This window comes from Impatiens glandulifera, chromosome 8, assembly GCF_907164915.1.
Source record: "Impatiens glandulifera chromosome 8, dImpGla2.1, whole genome shotgun sequence".
NCBI classification, from domain to species: Eukaryota; Viridiplantae; Streptophyta; class Magnoliopsida; order Ericales; family Balsaminaceae; genus Impatiens; species Impatiens glandulifera.
Window position 1 is genome coordinate 18800716 of NC_061869.1, and position 5006 is coordinate 18805721.

The following is a 5006-nucleotide window of genomic DNA, read 5'->3' on the forward strand; positions in this document are numbered from 1 at the left end:
CATTATTGGAATTACAATCTCAGTCCTAGAGCTCCCTAGACCCTCTCCTGCATACCCCAACCATTCAGAATTACTCAGAAAGTGAAGTTAATAGTTTAAGTTACCTTCTTTCCAACCCATCTTGGATAGGAGTTTATGGCCAATATTATATGACTAGATATTTGTCTTCTCTATAGCATAGGTTGCTTTTTGTGGAGCTGCATCATTGCAAGAAGCCATAAATTTCTCAAGCTCTTCTTGCGGGATATAGTCACCCATATGGTGTCCCTTTTCCTAGAATCTCCTCCTACCACACACACATTCAGGGAACTTGGTCATCAAAAAGAAGAAAAAACAACTCTCCTTCTGAGAAAAGACACTAAGTAACTTCGAACATAAGAATGGTGAAACATTTCACCCTTTGATTGTTTCACCGGTCTTCTCTTCTCCTTGGTCTTTTCTTCTCCTCTCATACAGCTTTCTTCATGTTAAATCCTCTTATTGCCAATGAATCTTTATTTTCTGATGATTCACCTATATTATGAAATAATACATACAATTCAAATATCAATCATTGTTATTAAAAAAATACAAACACACAAAAAACAAAGTTCAGTTACCAGGTTGTTTGACTGATGCCATACAACCTCGTTTTTCCTCGGACTCATACAATGCCGAGGTAGGAATCTGATAATTTGGCTGATGGCAATGTGAATGCTGAGAAATATTTCTTGAAGTAATAGTACCTAAACCACCTAAAGGGTATTAAAGACACTAAAATATATTTCAGAATCCAATCAAAAACTCAGAAGTAAGCACAAATATATAAGACTTATTAAGATAAAAACTATTTGATAGAAAATTTTCACAAAGGGTCAGCAATAATCAAGAACATCATAATATTCTTTTAGAGGTCATATCTACCATAACGGTTAAGACTAAAATAATTTCAAAAATAATTTCTAAATTATTTAAAAATGTCATAAAAAAAATTATAAATCTTAACAAATCTGCATTCATCCCCGGTAGGACAATCTCTCATAATATTCTTCTCATGTAGAGCCTTTTAAAAGGCTACGGGAATAAGAAAATATCCCCGAGAGTGGCTTTCAAAATAGATATCAAGAAAGCTTTCGACTTTATTAGATGAGAAGTCGTTCGAGACTTTCTGGTTGTATATGTTTTTCCTATGTTTTTTATTGATTGGATTATGCAGTGTGTTTCATCATCCTACTTTGTTGTTAGCGTCAATAGAGTCCACAGAGACTATTTCAAGGGTGAAAACGGGGTAAGGCAAGGGGACCCCCTCTCTTCTTACCTTTTCGTAGATATCATGGCGATCTTTGAGAGCATCTTCGCAATATTCCGAAAGAATCGTCCATACATCTTTCACCCATTCTGTGAGGTAGAGGAGGTAACCCATTTATTCTTTGTTGACGATTTGTTCATTCTAGCGCACGCAGACATTGATTCCATTAAAACTATTAGGGCTGCACTAACGTTCTTTTTTGAGGTTATAGGTTTAACTATTAATGAAAGTAAAAAGTGTGACATTTTATGGAGGCGTGAATGACGAAACGAAGCAGGACATCTTCAACATCATGGGCATCAAGGACGGCAGTTTTCCCATAAGGTACTTAGGAATTCCATTAACCGCGAAGCAGATCGAGATCTCACACTACAAGCCGCTGATTGAAAAGGTAAAAAACACGATATTTGGCTGGGCAGCGAAAAAACTTTCTTATGCAGGGAGGATCAAACTTATCAAAACTGTGGTCATGGGCATAGTTGGCTACTGAGCGCAGCAAATGGTCATTCCGAAGAAGGTAATGAAGGAGCTCGATACACTAATGAGGAACTTTATCTAGAGCAGTAGCGGAAGAGGAGGAAAAAAAGTCAAATGGACCGCTCTCTACAAACCGAAGGACGAGGGAGGCATCGGCTTAAAGAACTGTATCGAGTGGAACAAGGCTCTCACCTTCAAGCATCTGTGGGCTTTGGAGCGCAATCAGGAGTCACTATGGATCAAATGGGTGCATACGAGGTTTATGAAATAAGAAACCGACATCTGGACCTGCAAAATTCATGAAGGTATGAGCTGGTCTCTAAAAAAGATTCTTAAACTAAGAAGCGATATTGCAGATCTTTATGACATCCGGCTAGGGGACGAGAAAGGCACTCTATTCTGGCACGACCTCTGGTTCGAAAACCAGCCTATCATCATTCACAAGGAGGAGTTTCAAAATACCCGCATCAGAAGGGACTGCACAGAAGCAAAAATCAGAGACATTAAAAATAGGAATTGAGACTCACTCATGAGAAGAAATCCAGAAGGATAGAGGATACTTGATCATATAAGTAACATACAACTACACGACAGACCGGATATTCATGAATGGAAAGCTGAGGACAATGGGAAGCTGGTATCGAAAAAAATATGGGAGGTAACCTGGGAAAAAGCATAGAAAGTAGAATGGGCTCCTCTTCTATGGTCAATGAAGATTATCCCTAGACACCATTTCATCATATGGATCGCCTTCTGGGAAAGACTCAGCACTCGTGATCGTATCCTTTCCCACGAACTTGGTGTGAGTGAAGCAGACTGACTTCGGCCCACGTTGCATGTGGACAAACTTTGTGGATCTGATGGTTGTGTGCTGTTTTTGACCTTGAGCCCCTCGAAGGCTTTGACACACGCTATCTGGACTTCCTCGGGTACTTCTTCTTTTCCCTTGGACCCGTCCCCATCATCCCTCTTGACAAAAGTGGAAAATGTCTCTTTACCACGTTTGCGATCTCGAACGAATCGCATCGCCGAGAACCTGCTTATTCCCTCTGATTCTCTCCTTGTTGGAATCACGCTAGTATTCCCGTGATCCAAAATGATTAAGGAATCGGAATAAGGCATTATGCAAGCGCGTACCTGATCGCACCATTCTAGTCCCAACACTACGTCGTAGTCTTCCATTGGGACCAAGGTAAATGAGACTGTCCCATTCCAGCCTCCGATCCTGGTGTGCACTATCCTAGTCTCCCCATTCACCGGCTTAGCTACATCGAAGGACTTCACCGACCCTCTTGTCGGGCTGATCCGCAGACCCAACGCTTTGGCTACTCCTTCTCGCATGAAGTTGTGCGTAGCCCCTGTGTCAACTAGTGTCTTAATGCGCTTTCCCCCGATCCAAGCTTCCACAAACAAAGAGCCTCTCCTTGTTCCCTTGTTCGGCTTTGCAATACTAGCCTTCACATTATTGAGCAGTCTTAAGGACCCTATTTGAGTCTCTTCTTCCTCATCAGAGGACTCAAATCCTTTAACCGCTGCAACATTTCCCCCCTTAAATGGGCACATAAACTTTATGTGATTATGAGCACCACAAATATAACAGACTCTTGGCTTATCCGACTCGTCGGCTTACCTCCCTGAGTTTTTATGTGCATGCCCCTTCTTAGATGGACGGTGTCCCCCACCTTTCTCCTGGTCTTGTGGGCGGTCTCCCCCACCTTTTTCCTCATCATCCCTGATGAACTTCGGCCTGTCCACAAACACTTTGAGCTCTATCAGTCTTTCTACAACCGTTATTTCCTCGGTAACGTCCCGCACCTTGGCTCTTTGCAGCTCCAACTGTGCCCAAGTCTTTAGGCCGTTAACAAACGCGAACAGTGCCTCTTGTTCCGTTAGACTAGATAACTCGAGCATCAACTCTTGGAATTCCTTCACATACTTCTTGATGGTCCCTTTGTGCACAAGTTGACTCAACTTTTTCCTAGCCTCGTACTCGGCATTCTCTAGGAAGAACTGACGTTTAAACTCGGTCTTGAAGTCTTCCCACGTTTCCATCCTCGAGATCCCTCATTCAATATCTCCTTCTCGCCTTCTCCATCACAACAATGTCATCTCTTGTAGGAAGAAAGGTGTCGTCTCCAACTTGTCACGATCATCAAGTATGCTTGATGCCTGAAAGTACCTCTCTATGTTCCAAAGGAAGTCCTCCACTTCCCTTGCACTCCTCGAGCTTTTGAATGGAGTTGGCTTAGGTACATCCATCCGTTGAGGTGTCGCACCTCTATGTTCCTCTTCATTCCTCGCAATCCGCCTTTCCATCGATTCTAGCCTCCCCAAGATCTCCCTCTTGAGGGTCTCAACCATCGCATGGACTTCTCCCCGGATTGGATCAAGCACCTTCTGGCAGATATCATTAATATCCCCTCGAACCGATCCCAACACTTCGTCACGAATGCTACAATTCGAACCATTAATGATCCCCATTAATTCATTCTCCAATTGTTCACCTTTCCCATCCAACACCGTTACTCTATCGACCACAATGCTAAACACTTCGAGAGCTTCTTGGTGATCGCTCATGCCTTCTTCAAGCCGTGTCACCCGCGCTTCCATGGCAGCACCTCTCTCGACGGACTTGTCCCTCTTAGATCCCTTGTCCTTATTTTGGTCGGTCGGAACCTTAGTGACGGTAGTTCGTGAATCCATTTTTGCAGCTTGAATGCGGAAGTACAACCTTGCTCTAATACCACTTGTCACGGGCTAAAATTCGACTCGTGTGGCACTAAGCTAAATCGACCCTGATTCTAGCTTAGAAAGCCTTTCTAAACGATGCAAGAAGAATACAACGAACTTAGAGAGAGAAAACTCTAGAGAATAAGATTATATTGAAAAATACTTGATAATTACAATGGAATACCTTCAGAGTATTTATAGGACTTACACGTATTAAATTAGGAATTACGTCTAATTACAATTTAATTACACTATTTTAGGATATTCCTTCCATAGCAAGAATATCCCTACCTAATTTATAATATCTCTTGTAATCTATTCCTTAATTAGAATATATATTATAATCCCTTCCTTGATTAGAATATATCTTCCAATCCCTTCCTTAATTAGAATATCTTCCAATCTCTTCCTTGATTAGAAGATTCACTGGGCCCACATAAGCAACTGGGCCTCCCTTGGGCTAAGAAGATTAACGCACTATCAGGCCAAGACTTTAATGAGCCTCGACATC